The sequence below is a fragment of the Polyodon spathula genome, chromosome 10 (genome assembly GCF_017654505.1).
Source record: "Polyodon spathula isolate WHYD16114869_AA chromosome 10, ASM1765450v1, whole genome shotgun sequence".
Lineage (NCBI taxonomy): Eukaryota > Metazoa > Chordata > Actinopteri > Acipenseriformes > Polyodontidae > Polyodon > Polyodon spathula.
Window position 1 is genome coordinate 27,188,832 of NC_054543.1, and position 19,359 is coordinate 27,208,190.

The following is a 19,359-nucleotide window of genomic DNA, read 5'->3' on the forward strand; positions in this document are numbered from 1 at the left end:
TACTGTCCAAAACACAATTTGAAGTCCACAGTGCAGAAAAACTGTTTTGTTTTTTCACTAAATGTGTGTATGCGTTTCTATTTAAGAAGTAACCCATTTTAATTTGTATTCAAAGATAGTTTCTATTATAACTTACAGAGACAGCTACACTGGTATATGGCTTTTAATACACTCTTGTTGTTTGTTCACAGATCTTCGCCCTTTAAAAAGTCTGGAAACAAATTTTGAATAAGAAAGGGTTCATAGAAACTGTGGTAGAGGAATTGCTTAAGGAATTTTTAAACTTTTAAATCTGGAAGTTATGTTTTGGTGATTGAGGCTGTGGCCCAGGGCCATTGCACTGCTACATTCCATTGTGTCCTCTGTAGAATACAGCACATCTTCAGCGTGCATGAACTCCCACACTGAAGCTGCACCCAGCCAAACCCAGCATGATTAACTGTTATGTGTAGAAAAAGGGAACTAGTTCTTTAAAAAGAAGAAAAAGGGAAAATAAATCTGAAGTTAGTTTATCTTTGTATGTGGCTGTGTCTTTATTTTTTGCTCTTTCCTCAATTAGTATAAATGTGAAATATAGATAATATTAAACATTGTCAATTATCCTCCATAATTTCAACACACTCAGAATTCTGAAATACAACTGTTAGAAATGTAAAACAATTGTTTTGGCTAGTGCCTTTAGAGTAGGGATGGGGTCGGTGTACTGGTTTTTCGGTTTAGGTACATTACGGTATTAATACTGTTCCTTTTATAACCCCCGTGCACAGACTGCTCTTGGCTGCTGTTTTTCTGACTTCATACGCAGCTTTTGGAGAAACGCCTTCTCCAAACCTTGCAGCAGAGCCCACATTTTCACCATCCTATATTTACATTTTGTCTGGATTATCAACAGTCAGTTTAATGAACAGTGCCGAGAAAAAGTTTGTGAACCCCAATGATACGGAAATTCCGTAGTTTTACCATGATAGCCTCCTTGAATTTGGCTTTTCTTAAATATCCAATAGGGTTTATATTAACCAATTCCATGTCTTTTGAAACAAAATGATGTATGAATTAGAAAAACAGTGAGTAGTTAAGATTCAGGGTATGTGAAAAAGTAAGTGAGCCCCTGGTTTTATCAGCTCAAGGGAATAATTAGAATCAGGTGTTTAAATAATTAGGTAGATCTTCAGGGTTGAGTTTGGGAGGCCCCACCATATGTAATGATCAGAAAGTTTGTGAGTTTGGTCTTCACCATACAACTGTATGGAAACAGGTCATGCCACAATTGAAAGAAATCTCTGAGGACCTCAGAAAAAAGTTATTGATGTTCATCAGTCTAGAAAGGGTTACAAAACCATTTCTGATCCACTGTCAGACAGATAGTTTAGAAATGGAGAAAGTTCAAGACCACAGTCACTCTACCCAGGAGTGGTCGTCTTACCAAAATCTCTCTAAGAACAAACCAGAAAATCATCAAGGAAGTCACAAAGAACCCCAGAGTAACATCCAAGGATCTGCAGGAAACTCACCTTGGCTAATATAGTGTTCATGACTCAACTATCAGAAAAAGACTGAACAAGAATGGTGTTCATGGAAGGATAGCCAGGAGGAAACCACTGCTCTCTAAAAAGAGCATTGCTGCCCATCTGAAGCTGCCAAAGAGCACATAGATGATCCACAAGACTTATGGAACAATGTTCTCTGGACAGACAAGTCAAAGGTAGAAATTTTTGGCCTCAATGAGAAACGTTGTATGGTAAAAACCAAACACTGCGTTCGAACAGAAGAACCTCATCCCAACTGTTAAGCATGGTGGTGGAAATGTGATAGTTTGTGGCTGCTTTCCTGCCTCAGGACCTGGACGACTTGCCATCATTGACACAACCATGAATTCTGCATTGTATCAGAAGATTCTAGAGGAGAATGTCAGGCCATCCGTCCGTGAGCTGAAGCTGAAAGTGGGTCATGCAGCAAGACAATGATCCTAAACATACAAACATATCTACAAAAGAATGGCTGCAGAAGAAGAACTTCTGCGTTTTAGAATGGCCTAGTCAAAGTCCAGACCTAAACCCCATCAATGTTGTGGCAGGACCTGAAGCGAGCTGTCCATGCAAGGAAGCCCTCAAACATCACTGAGCTAAAGCAGTTCTGTAAGGATGAATGGGACAAAATTCCTCAAAACCAATGTCAGAGACTGACCAGCAGTTACAGGTAACGGTTAGTTGAAGTCATTTCTGCTCATGGGGGTGCAACCAGTTACTGAATCTAAAGGTTCACACATGGATATTGAATGTTGAAAAATGATCATGTTTTTGTGTCGTTTGTTTAATCAGGTTATCTTTATTATTAGGACTTAGATTAAGTTCTAATAACATTTTAGGTTTGAATTATGTGAAAATCCTAAGGGGTTCACAAACTTTTTCTTGGCACTGTAATTGGTTAACGTTAAGTTTATTGTAAAATTATACATCACTTATCACTAATTTAGTACATTATGTTATAGCATTGAAAAGGCTGTTCATGGCTTCATTGTATAATGATAAAATGTCGTTTGCCTATGCTAATAAGATGGAAGCAGTAGTTCTAGTGGTTATTTGCATTACGATTAGCAGGTCACTCGTGATCTGTGTATCGTCCCTTTGGTTCACAGTACATGTTTGTGTTTTAAGCAAAAGGCCGATCATTTCACAATTCTATTTACCATCAGCTAAACAAAGTATGTATTTATTTATTACATTTTATACGTTAAAATGTTTTAAAGTACAGCACCATGGCATTTTGAGCAAATAATAGATCTTAATACTGTTGTAGTATAACATTGAGAGTGTACAACTTTAGTTTTGTTTTAATTCTTTTTTTAAATTCTGATTGTCTTTATAAAAAAGAAACGTTATTTGTCATAGTAAAATTCCATGAAAGGAAGTGTGATTTGTTGGTTTTTATTTTTGTGAATTACAGTAATTTAAGTGATTTACATGAATCTTTCTTCATGTAAGCCTTTATTTTATAACGTGCATTATGTACTGAATACCGTGATATTAAGGTTACCACAGTATTTTTTTAACTGTTATTATACCGTCCTACTTCAGAGTACTCTACACAATATGATATCATTCCAAAATCACTTTGAATATTCCCTTTAGTTTTATCACATAAATCCAATGAAACATACTAAAATATTTAGATTTTTGAGGGTTGATATGCTCAGTAGAGGCTAAACTGGCTCGTATACCTAGTGACCTGAGCTGGAGTCAAGCTCTCTGATATTAAGTACTATAGTGGCCCCCAAACAATGTTTTTGATTTTTGTCACCTACAAAAAACTGGTCCAAGGGGCTCCCGAGTGGTGCATCCGGTAAAGGCGCTCTGCATGGAGTGCTGGATGCACCCTATAGCCTGGAGGTCACTGGTTCAAGCCCAGGCTATTCCACTGCTGACCGTAGACAGGATCTCCCAGGGGGTGGCACGCAATTGGCTGAGCACCACCCTGTAAGCTGCGTTGATGCTATAGCTCTGGGTTGGCTGCATGGCAGGCTTGCAGAGGGAAAAGAAGCGGTCGGCTGATGGTACATGCTTCAGAGGGCAATGTGTGATCATCTTCTCCGCTCCCAAGTCAGCGCAGGGGTGGTAGTGGTGAGCTGAGCCTAAAAAAAAAAAAAAAACTGAAAATTTCAAATTGGGAGAAAAAACAGGGTAAAATAAATTGGCAACTACTACACTTTAAACAAAAAAAAAACAAATGGAGTTCCCTCAAATTGCTGTAATGGTAATGTTGGTAAAGGATTTGAATCCAGGAAACAAAACTCAAGGTAAGTTAAACTAGGCATATGTGCTTACTTTGCTCTTCCTTTCTACAATTTCATAACACTACATCAACCAGAAACAGAACTACATGATAAAAAAAACATAGGTCATTCTGATTGTCAAATTAAAAACCTAGATTTACACAACACAGATATGATTGTGCCAACTTCACTTCAAGACCAACACCCTGTGAAATCAGTCAAAGGTCAAAGTGGAAAGAGTAACCACAGATAGCACCACCTACATTCTTTTTACTCCTGCCTCCCCTTCTCTACTTCAGACTAGTTCATTTATTTATGTATTTATTTATTTCCTATTCCACCCACTTTTGATCCATAAAGCATGCACATCACAATCTGTCACAAACACTTTGTAAACAACAGGGCCTAGCTTTCTGGAGAGTTGCTAAGACACCATACAACAGTTTGTAGTCAACACACTAAAATTACAAAAGGACACAAAATAGTAACACTCACTAGACAATTTGTGAAAATACCACTTACGAGGCCAATAAAGAAAAGTGTTTTATAAAATGGCTTGGCAATTTCCTTCATCCTTCATTTCTGATATTCCAATCCCATCATGTTTGAAGAGTACAACCAAGGGTTTGTATCTCACTTCATTCCAATGAGGAAAATCAATATTCCATGTCCGTTTTAATGGCGCAAAAACATACTTGATGGTGCGAGTTGGCAAGATGCAACCCAGTTTTTGGCTATGCCTTGTAACTTGCAACACACCTGCATGTGTGGGCCACTGCACTGCTGCTGTACATGTCCTCTGTAGAATACAGCATGTCAGCAGCCTGCATGAGCTGAAGCTGCACCCAGCCAAACCCAACATGATAAACTTCCATGTAGAGAAAGGGAAAACAACTCAAAAATTGAACAATGTGGCATTTCAAAATCTAACATGAAATGCTGTACTACTGGTATGGCTTCTGGTAGACTTTTTCAATATTATTTTGTAGTTTCTTTAGTTTACATGATAAATAAAAGATCTAAATTACGCACATAGATTTTTTGGTTCATTACTTGTAGTGATCTGTGGGAAATCCCACAGAGAACTGCTTTAAAGGGCTAAAGTCTTGAAAATCAAGGAACTCCACATTTGGTAGTTAGGATCATGGGAAAGTCTTGTAATCCCATGGATTGCTTGTGTTTGCAAAAGTTGTGGAAAATAGAGTTCCTGAAGCCAGTATGAAATATAACTACATGAAGCGAGGTTCTTTTATTACCAGGAATTAACCATCTTGACTATCTGCATTCACTGTGAGATTTACTATGCTTAACATTTAGTAATAAAAAAAGAGAGAAAAGAAGTATGCAATCCATTTTACAGTATGACCTTTATAAAGAATCTCTAAAAAGTCAGTGTGACTGCAATGTGCTGAGCTTGGTCAAACCCCAGGGTCATTCAGTTCAGATTATGTATCTTACATTTCAATTCTGTTCATAAAAGCTAAACAAGATAAGATGTTGGTTGTTTTGTCTGGCAGGAGCCTTAGTTTAGTGCAATCTGTGCACAAGAAAATGCTTCCCGTTATTGGAATCAGATTGCAGAAAGAACACATTGGTAATCTTGCAAAGGGCAAGTCTGTGCACATTTTCTAGTTATATTTGTAGCTTCATTAGGTTTCCTCCTAATGGAAACTTACTTATCTATCACATTGTCCAGTGACATTTATTAAAGTACTAAATTAACTGCATGGAAAAGGAAAATATTTTGGAAGGGGAGAAAATGAAGAAGTAGGATTGCTGATATGAAATGGAAATGGAGTATAGTAGTTCTGCTCTATATTGTTCATGGCTGCTCTCTCTTCAGCGCTATCTCAGCAGTCCACGTACAGACAGCGTATTAAGGGAGTATGACTTTGTGTCATATCAGTGCAAAGCACCTGGACAGTGTGAACAAGCAGCTGTAACCTCCTGCTATTGGAGAAAACCAAAAATAAGTTGTCAAATAAGTACTTCTGCCACAGACAATGTTCAGCTAACTTGTGCAGCTAACAGCTTTGTTTGCAGACGGCAGGACCGGTAAAAGTAGTTACTACTTATTTGCCAAATTGAGGCTTGAGGATGCTTTCAAGTTGAACAGATTTAAGGTGAAGAGGGATTAGTGGAGGAAGTCTTTTCATGCTTACCATTTTAAAGTTTTATCTGCAAATTGTGTTTACTGATTCTGTCCAGCACTAGAGAAGTAAAGTTTGAAATGCTGAGCTGTAACTGCTAGGATTTGCAGAAAACTTTGTCGGCAGACTGTGCAGATTTTGATGCAGTAAAGTTCATAAACTGCCTTGAGATGAGATTTATAATGCAGTAGGAGTTGTTTATTTTTGTTTTCTCATCAGTTTTGCAAACTTTAGAGATTATTTTCAAAACCTAACAATTGGATTTTGAGTAAAGGGTCATCCAAAATGATCATCAAATATAGCAAGCATACTCAACATGCTTTTTACCAAGACCCCTTACAACCACTCCCACCAGGCCCTATAGTTTCAAAATAGAATGGTTTACTGTATCCTATACTGTGCACAAACACATAGGAATTAAGGTGATACCAATGCCCTAACCTTGCAAAAATGCATCATATGAGTGAAAAGCTGAAGCTGGAAGTTTTTGAAAAAAATGTGGCTGAGTCTGGCAGGACAGTTTATTACATCATTTAAATATGAATGTATTTACAGATACAAATTTAACTAGAAGCAAGAAAATTAAATGTGTAGGTCCAGATCAAAAAAACATGAAATAGGCCGTAAACTGTGCGAGAACCAATGAACTGAAAGGGATGCTACGGGCATGCTCCCTTATCCGAAAATAACAACTTGAAAGTAATTTGAGGAAGAGTGTGCTTATTTCCCGCTTCCAAACAAGCACAATACGTGGGTTCAGAAGCAGAAGGGTGGAAGTGACATATTCATAATTTTACAGGACAATTAAAAAGACTTAGATTAATTGTTCATTTTCCATTTATTAATGCATACACAGTACCAATGTTATCTTCAAACAAAATGTAAGGGTTTACAACATTTTGAAATTTTTAACTTTAGAAACTATGAACAGCACCAGAAATTTTGCTTGAAATTCAGATATGCCAGATTAGCACAAACTGGAATTGATACCCATAGATAAGAGAAGTTAGAATCACATGCATATGTGAAAAAATGTGAGCAATTGTGCCACATTTTAATCAACAGAAACAATATACTTTTGGTGTGATTTTTTTAAAAAAAGTTTTAAAAACATTATTTGTACTTTTAAAATTCAGTTTAACAGATAACTTTAAACTTATTGCAACTGTATTATACATAGTCTAACACATTTATGAATTTTATTTGTTTATTTTTTATTTTCAAATCATTTTAAAGTCTAACATATTTAGTTGCTGTACAACGGATTTAAAAAAAAATTCAAAAACCACTGCTAGATGGCTAGTGCCTTTCCCGTTTCAAAATCATTTACATATCTGCACTTTCAGCAATATTTAAAAACCTGTAGAATTCATGGTAGGTTTGTGGTACACTTTCTGAAGAACAAAGTGAAAGTCATTTTTCTTCATCTTGGATATTCCAGAACCATTCTCATACAAACTACCCATGATGTTTTTGATTCCGGAATGACACACTGTGACGGAAAGATGAGTTCTGGTGATGAACCTTCCTCCCAACCTGTGAGGGCGCTAAAGAACGAGAGGAGAAGTATCTGGAAGGGCTGGCCTGACAGTTCGTTTCCGGGTCAGGGAAGTGGGTCAGCCTGGAGGGAAATGCGACTCTGTTGTAAGACCGTATTGATTTGAAAGGTAAACGAGAGGCAGTTGCAAGTAATAAGGCAGCTGCAACCGTTTATCTCGATATCATGCGGGATTACATATAGGGGCCAGGGTAACGCTGATCTTCTCCTTCGTTTGGGTTAAACGAGTGGAGAGAGAGAAGGACTGAGAGAGGAGCTCTCAGAGTGGATTGTGTTAGTGTTTTGTATTGTTGTGTCTGTCCGTGTAACTGTCTGTTTTTGTATTCAGCACTAGACAGTTAACGCACATCTCCGGAGCTGTCGAAAGGAGAGCACTATCCGGAGCACCACTGCACTGAGCACCTGCACGTTTTCGATCACCCAGGACTGGTGACCGTACCGTTGTTTTTTGTTCAGGACTGTGCCCTTGTTTTCATTATCCCCGTGCTTTACACATTGTTGTGTATTGCCGGGGATTTATTATTTTTGACGGTCGCCAGACCTGGAAAAGAGCAATAAAGCACTTATTCACTGAATCACTGTTGTCTGTTCATCACTCCTGCACCGTATCACTGCAACATCTGTTCCCCTTACCAACCACTTTGCCACACGTGGTGTCAGATCCGGGATGGACCGCAACGCACTGGCGGAGCTGCTGCAGGCACTGGAGATCAAATGGGATGCAGAGGAGAGACGGAGGGAGGAGCGCTATACGGCGCTCATTGAACGGGTAGGGCTGATCGTTGCTGCAGGAGCGACCCCTACCGGAACATCATTGATGTCGGCCCCGAAGGCACGGGCCATGAAAATGACGGCGGAGGATGATCCGGAGGCATTTTTGGTGGCGTTCGAGCGGCTGGCAACCGCGGCGGGATGGCCTCGGGAGTTCTGGGCAAGCCAGCTAGGACCTTGCCTGATCGGGGAAGCGCAGGCAGCTTACCAAGCCCTGAGCGACCAGTACGCCACTGACTATGACCTAGTCAAGCAGGCTATCCTCCGTCGTCTCAACATCACCGCGGAGACCCACCGGACGCGGTTCCGCGAGTACCGGAGAGCCCCGGAGACACGCCCCAGGGTGGTGGCACAGCGGTTGTGCGACCACATGGTCCATTGGCTGACCCCAGAGAAGAAGACCGCTCAACAAATGGGGGAAGCCATTGTGGTGGAACAATTCTGCCATGTGGTCGGCGCCGAAACTCAGGCGTGGGTACGGCGCCACAACCCTGACACCCTGGAGGAGGCGGTCAAATTGGCCGAAGATTTTGAGGACTCTTTGACGTCAGCCCGGGTCGGGATCCTGTCAGCCCCTGCCCTGCTCAGGAACCAACCTCTCCCTCCCTCTCCTCCAACACCACCACCATCACCCTCGGTCCCGGCACCCAGACCTCCCAGACCGCCGACCCCGTTGGGCCCCCTTGCCTCCCCCCCATGGAGACCGAGGATGGCCCCCAGCTGGGGTAGAGGTGTTGCCCCTGCCCCGTTGCCCTACCAGCAGCGGGACAGATATTTAACCTATGCCCCCTCTGTCCCTCCACTCTGTTTTAGGTGTAACCAGCCAGGACATAGGGCCAGGTCATGCCCCGCTGCTATGGAGTGTGACGTGGCTGCATGCAACTGGACACCTGGAACGGGTAAGCAGGGGGAAAACGGTTGGGAGGGGCCCTGTCTGATTGACGTGGTTTTAGGGAATGTGAAAACCCACGCGTTAGTGGACACAGGGTGTGAGCAAACCTTGATCAGGACAGCTCTCTTGGGCGGTATGTCGTGGCGGCCACAAGGTCAGGTGGCCATCTCCTGTATCCATGGAGACACGGCGGCATACCCCACCCTAAAAGTATATTTATCGGTAGGACCGATAAAACGTCACCTTGTAGTCGGGGTGGCGGAAAGGTTGCCGCACCCAGTTATTCTGGGCCGAGACTGGCCAAAATTCAAAGAATTGGTGCAAATAATGGCAGTCTCAGCCACACACGTAAACGTGGCAGAAAAAGGGAAAAAGGAACGGATTGGTGATGTGTTTCCTTTTCATACTGAAATGTTTTCCCCTCTGTTCCGTCCTAGAAAAACAAATAAGGAGAGACGGACGGCGAAATGGGAGGGAGCGTCTTTGAGACAAGGCTGGGGTCTGGTGGGAGAGTGCTGTAATGGTAACAAACGCCAGTCGAAGGGAGTGGGAACGCAGTGTGACCGAGAGAGCGAGGTTACTGGGCCGACTAGGGCAGAGGTTATTCCAGCCCCTCTCAATATACCGGACCCGTGGTACTCAAGCGCGGACCTAGTGTGGGGCCAAAAGAACGACCCGTCACTGGTGCACGCTTGGGGGCAGGTCCGGTCCATTGAAGGTAAGGATGTTGATGGCGCTGGGCCGCTAGTATATCCACATTTCAGTATAAAGGGGCAATTACTATATAGGGTAAACCTAGCCGCGGGCACAGGACAGCCTGTAACACAATTATTGGTTCCCCCGTCTTGTCGGACCGAGGTCATGAGGCTGGCGCATGATATCCCTTTTGCGGGGCACCTCGGAGCCGAGAAGACGAGGGAGCGAATATTGGCTCGGTCTTCATACTGATGTGTCGAAATATGTAGCCACATGCCCAGACTGCCAGCGAGTAGCGCCAGGTCGAGTGCGCCCCGCTCCTTTGATCCCACTGCCGATTATTTCCACTCCGTTCGAGCGCATTGCAATGGACATAATGGGCCCGTTGCTACCTTCTGACTCTGGGTATACGCATATATTAGTAGTGGTGGATTATGCAACGCGATACCCGGAGGCAGTTCCATTGAGGTCCACTAGTGCAGCTGCAATAGCCACCGAGTTAGCGCAGATTATGGCTAGAGTAGGGATCCCCAAGGAGATTTTGACTGATCACGGAACCAATTTTTTGTCCAATACGTTACAGCAGGTGTACAAAATATTAAAAATACGTCCCATCAGGACGTCCGTTTATCATCCACAATCGGACGGTTTGGTTGAACGTTTTAATCAGACCTTAAAGTCGATGCTGAGGCGATTTGTAACACAGGAGCAGAAACATTGGGCATCGCTTCTTCCCTACCTCCTTTTTGCGGTGAGAGAAGTGCCGCAGAGTTCAACGGGGTTCTCCCCCTTTGAGCTCCTGTACGGCCGGCAGCCTCGCGGCATTCTCGACCTGCTGAGGGAGGGGTGGGAGGAGCACAAAGGCTCGTCTAAAAATGTAGTGAAGTATGTGCTCCTACTACGAGATCGCCTGGATTTGGTCGGTCGTTTGGCCCAAGACAACCTCAGATCGGCTCAGCACCGACAACAGCAGCATTACAACAAAAATGCACGGATTCGAACCTTTCGACCAGGGGACAAGGTAATGCTGCTACTTCCCTCATCTGAATCGAAACTGTGTGCTAAATGGCAGGGGCCGTATGAGGTGATTCGGGCTATAGGGAAAGTAAATTATGAAATTAGACAGCCCGATCGCCGAAATGAACGTGAAATTTATCATGTCAATTTGTTAAAGCCCTGGCAGGCAAGGGAGGTCTTATTTATAGCCCCAGGCAATATGGAGGATGATTTAGGTCCCTGTCCAGAGACCCCGAGCACAAGAGCGATTTCTATGGGGGAACAATTGGTTCCGGATCAGCAAAGAGAGCTGCGTAAGCTTATTGAGGAGTTCAGCGATGTTTTTTCTGACGTGCCCGGCAGGACAAACTTAGTTGAATATGACATTATCTCTCCACCAGGTGTCACAGTGCGAGAGAGACCGTACCGGATCCCGGAAAGTCGACGAAGTGGCGTTTGCAAAGAGGTATGGGATATGCTCGAGCTTGGGGTGATTGAGCCTTCCAGGAGCGAGTGGTGCAGTCCGATCGTCATAGTGGCTAAGAAAGACGGCACCAACCGCTTCTGTGTGGATTTCAGAAAGGTGAACGCTATTGCTAAGTTCGATGCATATCCCATGCCTCGGGTCGACGAACTTTTAGACAGACTGGGAAAAGCGAGGTTTATTTCCACTCTGGACCTGACGAAGGGATACTGGCAAATCCCTTTAACCCGCAGCTCCAGAGAGAAAACCGCATTTTCAACACCAGAAGGGCTGTTCCACTTTAAAACCATGCCGTTTGGGCTACATGGTGCGCCCGCTGCCTTTCAGAGACTGATGGACCAGGTTTTACGCCCACATCATGAATATGCAGCAGCGTATATTGATGACGTGGTGATATACAGCTCCACCTGGCGAGAGCATTTGGCTAGGGTTGCAGCCGTTCTTCAGTCTCTAAGGGCAGCCCGGCTGACAGCTAACTTGAGGAAATGTGCGTTTGCCAAAACAGAGACTCAATATTTGGGATTTTTAATGGGGAATGGAAGGGTGAGACCTGTAGTCACCAAAATCCAGGCTTTGGTTGATGCAGCGATCCCCAAAACCAAGACTCAGGTGAGGTCACTACTGGGCTTAGCCGGTTATTACCGCCGCTTCATCCCCGAGTACGCCACAGTGGTTAACCCGTTAGTCGACCTCACCAAAAAGAGTGCTCCAAATTTAATTAAATGGTCAGCTGAGTTTCAGGGAGCGTTTGATACTATTAAGCGTACACTTTGCCAGGCCCCCACTCTTATCACACCGGATTTCACCAAGAGATTCATCCTCCACACCGACGCATCAGATGTAGGTTTGGGTGCAGTCTTGTCCCAAAAAGTAGCTGGAGTAGAACACCCGATATTATACCTCAGTAAAAAAATGTTACCTCGGGAACGCAACTACTCCGTAGTCGAAAAAGAGTGTTTGGCCATTAAATGGGCTACTCACTCTTTACGATACTACCTGCTGGGACACTCATTTGATCTGGTCACAGACCACGCCCCACTCAAGTGGTTAAGCACAATGAAGGACAGCAATGCCCGAATAACTCGGTGGTATCTGGCATTGCAGCCCTTCATGTACCACATGGTACACCATGCGGGAAAAGACCACCAAAATGCGGATTATTTTTCCTGGGAGGGGGGAGTAATGGGGAAGGTAGATTTAGCCAAGTGTTCCTTCGGCTCCACTCTGAGCGGTGGGATATGTGACGGAAAGATGAGTTCTGGTGATGAACCTTCCTCCCAACCTGTGAGGGCGCTAAAGAACGAGAGGAGAAGTATCTGGAAGGGCTGGCCTGACAGTTCGTTTCCGGGTCAGGGAAGTGGGTCAGCCTGGAGGGAAGCGCGACTCTGTTGTAAGACCGTATTGATTTGAAATGTAAACGAGAGGCAGCTGCAAGTAATAAGGCAGCTGCAACCGTTTATCTCGATATCATGCGGGATTACATATAGGGGCCAGGGTAAGGCTGATCTTCTCCTTCGTTTGGGTTAAACGAGTGGAGAGAGAGAAGGACTGAGAGAGGAGCTCTCAGAGTGGATTGTGTTAGTGTTTTGTATTGTTGTGTCTGTCCGTGTAACTGTCTGTTTTTGTATTCAGCACTAGAAAGTTAACGCACATCTCCGGAGCTGTCGAAAGGAGAGCACTATCCGGAGCACCACTGCACTGAGCACCTGCACGTTTTCGATCACCCAGGACTGGTGACCGTACCGTTGTTTTTGTTCAGGACTGTGCCCTTGGTTTCATTATCCCCGTGCTTTACACATTGTTGTGTATTGCCGGGGATTTATTATTTTTGACGGTCGCCAGACCTGGAAAAGAGCAATAAAGCACTTATTCACTGAATCACTGTTGTCTGTTCATCACTTCTGCACCGCATCACCGCGACATCTGTTCCCCTTACCAACCACTTTGCCACACACCCCCTTGTCTGTTTCAAAACTTCTATCTTGTGGAAAGCCTGGTCATCCAAACTATATTTGAACAAAATTGTATCTGGATGTTATTTCTCATAATGAAGCCATTTGATTTTCTGTCAACTGACAGCCACCATTTTTTCAGTCCCCACCGTCTTTTGCTAATGATTTAAAGTCAAAGAAATCCCCATGACACAGCTTGTGCACATGGTATAGCTGATATCTTCTAGCAGCTCTAACAAGAGTATAGTACATATCTGGAGTTTAAATAGTAACTTTTTCTAGCTGTCTCCACATCCCATTTGGCTATGACCAGATTCCATGAATTTGTGGTCTATCACAGAACATGGTGGTTGTTCTGTTGCATCTAAACACATTTTACTAAAACCACCCAACACCGCACCCACACCCGCACCCGCACCCGCACCCGCACCCCAACCCCAACCCTCTACTCCTCTCCCCAACCACAGGCTTTCAGTCTGCTTTTATGCAGGTGAACACTCCCCAGTTACCACTGATCTGCACTAACTGGAGAGTGGCCACACCTGTGGTTGCTAGCAGAGACATTAACCCCGTCTCTGCCATACACATAAAACAGCAAACATCTACTTTCTTTTCGTAAACTGTTAGGCTATAAGTGCTACTAGATTGCGAAAATCATACAAACTGCTTAGATCATGGAGTTGTCAAAGCCTGCTGCAGATCAATAGTGACAACCTTTAATGATGGATTTTATTGTGTATTTTCTTTATCTCATTTATGTTGTCTGGCTTGTGATTATTTTTAATCAACTTAAAGTAATTTAATATCTGATTTTTTTTCTACAGTTAATAAATCATTATTTAAAGTACTACGGTGAAATATAATTTACAAGCTTTTCCACAGTTTTCATTGTCCGGCTCTGATTTTGAAGTGGATTCTTTACCTGAATCTTCCATTAAACTAGTAAAATATCCTCTGCAGTTAGATTTTGTTTTACACAATGTTTTCTTACATCTCTTTTCAGTCATCTTGTCTTATCTGCTGCACACAAACCATCCTGCAATGCAATACTCAGCTCATGTGCACATAAGCCCTCCTGGCACTAAGTTAAATTCTGCAGTTGTGTCTTTTTTATTTTCTTACTTTATTCAGTGGAGTTTATGATTTCAGTTAGGTCCCTTTGGTACTGGTCCCTTTGGTATCTCATCAAGAGCTTTCATATGATATTACATACACTTAGGCCAAAAATGTCACTTATGCCCCTCTGGTTCTGAACCCTTGAATAATGAGTCTACTACCAGTCTCTGAAGTCAACTGTCAGTTGGTGCTACCCCTTGCCATGACTGTATAGGAGATATTTTGCTGCAGCAAGGTAGCATTAGCTCTTAAAGGGGGAAGCTGTCTTCAACTTTAGCGTCATTCAGTGTACGCTAATCCACACAGAATCTTAAGCTCCCATTTCAGAGTGAGTTAAACCCGGTTTATCTTCTTCCAACACTAAACTATTCATCTTACTATACATGTTTCCACCTCCATTCCCTTCTTTAAGCTCAAGCATGCTGTCTATATTGTTTTTATTTGTTCCATAAAACTTGACTGGGAATAATAACCTCCGACCTGCGATCTAGTCAAAGCAAGCGGCTTTTCACCTCACCATACATTCTACAGCTCTAATACAGCACCCTTCCCAACAAAAACCATAGACACGTACAATGTGTTCAGATCTCTTCACACTGTATTGTACCTGTAATTCTGGCATGAGATTTAGTAAATGCAATGAAAATGACGCAGCTTTCTCCATAATGTTATTATTAGTGTCTGGGATATAGTTAAGGAACCCATACGTGTGTCCAGATGTGTAGCGGAGTGTCCCGCCCTTTTATGTCTATTAGTGTTTTATGTTGTATGTAGTGTGTTAATGTTGGTGTTTATGTAAAAAAATACATATACACAGGATATAAATATGGGTTACGAGCACAAGTGTTTAAACGCTGGTTCCTTTTCAATTCGAATGACAACCATTACCGAACGGGAAAGCTGCTGTCGTGGCTCCGGATTACCAACAGTACAGCCCAAAACCACTGATGGTTAATATGGAATGAGGATACCACCTTTGGCAAAAAGGATGGATTTGTTCTTAATGTTACCCGCGAGTCAATTCCAGTGAAAGCCATACATGTGTTATCGATAGACAGAGCATGAAGCTCACTTACTCGTCTGGCAGATGTAATGGCTATTAAAAATGCCACTTTTAATGAAACAGGGTGCAGTTCTTCTGGCACCATGGGCTCAAATGGGGGACCCATAAGGGCCTGCAGTACCAGTTCTAGATCCCACTTGGGGACCATACTTTTCATGGGAGGATGAAGCCTCCGAGCCCCTTTAAGAAATTGCACTGCCAGGAAATGTGCCCCAGGGGACACAGAGTCAATTTTGTGGCACACTGATATTGCTGCCAGGTATACTTTCAAAGTGGACGCCGATTTTCCTGCGTCAAACAAGTGTTGTAAGAAGGTCTCAATCAGGCAAGTCACTGGATTGTGACCTTCGGCAAAGCACCAGTCTTGGAAAACTTTCCATTTATATGAGTACTGGGCTCTAGTGCTCAGACTGCTGCATCTGTCAAATCTTGTCTGAATAGTCGGCTCTGTTCAATGGCCAGACCCAGAGTTGGAGCTGGGCTGGGTTTAGATGCAATAATAGCCCCTCCGCTTGGCACAGGAGGTCCTTGTGCAGCAGGAGCTGCCACGGCTGATCCGACAGCATGTCGGAGGGGAGAGCAAACCAGGGGCGTCTCGACCAGGTCTATACCTCTCCCAAACCTGTTTCACCACTTGAGGATGCAGCCTCCACTTTGAGCTGTCTGGAGCTCCTCTGGACAGGAGGTCTGCTGCCTTGTTGTCCACACTGGGGAGGTGAACTGCCCTGATGGAACGCAGGTTTCTGTGTGTCCAGGACAGGAATCTGTGCGCTACGTGATGAAGGCCTGGTGAGCGCAGGCTGCCTTGATGATTTATGTAGGCTACCACTGTGGTGTTGTCCGTCCGGACCAGCACATGTTTGTGCGCTAATTGCTGGTGAAAATGTAATGATGCCAGGCTCACTGCTTGCAGCTCTTGCGCATTTATGTGCGCTTGCTGCCAATGTCCCTTCCACTGACCTCTTATTTCTCTTCCGTTCCAGACCGCTCCCCCCAGCCCAGACTGGAGGCGTCTGTAGTGATCACTTCCCTTCTGTGAAGGGATCCAAGGGGAGATCCGAGGCGCAGATTGCCGGGATGGAGCCACCACTCCAGTGTCTTCTGGCATTGTCTGGACACTCGCACCAGCTGGTACCGATCTCGGACCGGGTGCACCTTGAGCGTATTCACCCAGGCTTGAAGCGGGCGCATTCTCAACAGCCCTAGTGGAAGGATTCTAGAGGCGTCTGCCATCAGCCCCAACAACCTTTGATATAGTTTGACCTATAGGATAGTGTCCTCTCTGAATAGGGAGAGTGTGGTCTCCAACGACCAAATCCTGTCTTCCTGTCTTTCTCTGTGAGCAACCATGCTCACAGAGTTCAGTTTGATCCCCAGGAAAACTGTGGACTGAGACGGTACGAAGTTGCTCTTCTGTTGATGTATTGAGAATCCCAACTTCACCACATGATCTATGGTCTGTTTTGCGTGCGCCTCTGCGCGTGCTTTTGACTGCGCGCAAATCAACCAATCGTCCAGATAGTTTAGGACCCGAATACCCCGCAGCCTGAGTGGAGCCAGTGCTGCATCCATGCACTTTGAAAATGTGTGGGGAGCCAGCGAGAGGCCAAATGGCAGCACACAGAATTCGAATGCGTTGCCTTGAAAAGCAAAGCGCAGATATTTTCTGTTTACCTATTTATTTTGGCCTCAAGTGCTGTGTCCTGTTTTGGTGTGCTGTTTTCTGTTCTAAACCTTTATTTCTGTTTAAATAAATGCACAGCAGTGCATTCATAATCATATCAGTCATCTCTGTATTACTTCCTTGTTCTGACCACTGCAGCCAGCCTGGTCACAGGCTGTTACATTTTTAATTTGTTGTGCAATGCTGCAAAATTATATTATTTAACAGATCTCAATAATTAGTGAAAGTGTTAATTGTAATAAATCACATAAATGCATTTCAAACCCTGAATCATATTATTATATTTTTCAAGGTGATTATGAAGGATTATGAATAGTGTGAAAGATCCTCGCAACTCACGTCATTCGTTGCCCCTTTAAATAGACCCAGGACACAAAAATGGATTTTTAAAGCGCTTTCGCGCTATTTTTAATAAACACAAATGAATATAACAAAACAGAAACAAACACCTAGCTCTCTCCTGGAGCTCTAACTAAACATTAATATGCCCCTGACTAATACGCAGGACGGCTAAGCTGTTTACCTGCAACACAAAACCACTAACACATGGGCTTTACACAATGGCTTGCTTTGTAACGGCTGTGTGTGTGTGTGAGAGAGAGAGAGAGAGAGAGAGAGAGAGAGAGAATGAATGAATGAATGAATGAATGAATGAATGAATGAATGAATGAATGAACGAACGCACGCACGCCACTCAGCAGCCCCGATCAGTCTGGCTGCCTCTCTTAAATACCCTACACCTGGCTCCAATTTATAATTACCACCAGGTGCAGGGGATTAACTAAATCATTAAACAATTACAAAAACCCTTAACCCAATCACCCACAATGCATTTTCACATGTTTCCAGCAGGGAGGAATTTTAACCCCCTCCCTTCTATCTCACAAATAGCTATAAACTTTCATCTAGCATTAATGAAGGCTACAGTGTCCAATTCAAATAAAGCCATGCCAAACATACATTTATCAAAACTCAGGTTCATGGAGGATTTACAGTTCATTTTACAGTTAATTGATTTAAACACCCTACCCCACAACTTCCAAGTGAAAAAAATATTCTAGAAATTTGTAGAAAATTAATTAAAAATAAAAACTGAAATAGCTTGGTTGGATAAGTATCCACCTGTAACGATCAGTCTGCACAACGGAGAAGCAGTTGTACTGTCCTCCCTAAGGAGAAACTACTGGCCCAATACCTATAACTAATTAAGTCAGCAAGAGTGACAGACAGCAAAAGCAGGGAAGTCAGAGGTGTCAATTTCACTTTCACAACTATAATGTAATAAATGAAATATAACGCCAACAACTTATTGCAGATAACAGTTAGTGGAAGGTACAGGTGAGTAAGAAAGTAAAGTGAATTAAACAAACATCCAAACAAACTAACACTAAAGCGAAATGAATACGGTGTCCGGTGGGCCTCCAATAAACCCACACACACAAACACACCAACAGGCAAAAGAGACAAAGGTGCATGAATAAGTATATGGGGAAAACAATTACAAAGACAGTCTTGATGGCAATGGATGATAAATGAAATTTAGACCTAACAAGTCCAGTGACGTAATGCAGATGAAATCCAAAGTAACAAAAGAACAAACCAAAACTACAGGATCCAAAGCATCAAAGTAAAGTAGAAAAAACCAGCAAACAGAAAAGGAATAATCTCACCAAAATTAATGAAGTCCCAAACAGAGTCCTGTACTGATGAGGATGGATGAAGGTTGATGAAAAAACAGCGATCGTTGAAAATGGTGAGTCTGTCGAGTAGTACCGGGTTGAGGGGTGAACAGCCGTTTGAAAAATATCCGGAGGATCAGGAACAAAAATGGAGACTGAACACACTACCAAAAAACAAACCCTAAACAGACCTTGAACAGCAACTAAACTTAAACAAATAACAGTGTAAACAAAAAAGAAAGGTTTAGACAAAGTACATGATTTTGAAAAGAGAAAATGGATGCACCAGTATTTATCTAAAATAGTTACAGTTACTCTGTTAATTAAGGAATATGCTGTTTGTTTGTAAATTGACTCCTCAAGAGAAAATGGAGTCCACCTTGGCCTGGCCAGCCACCTTTAATACTGGTACTGGCTTCCAAGGAGCTCTGAGATTGGAGGAGTGGATATCTGAATGAGCCAATGAGGGGAGAGGAAGAACAGAGGGCGAAAGCAAGGAACTATGGGAAATTGAGTTTTACCTGGCCAGGCTACTGTCCCTAATTAAAG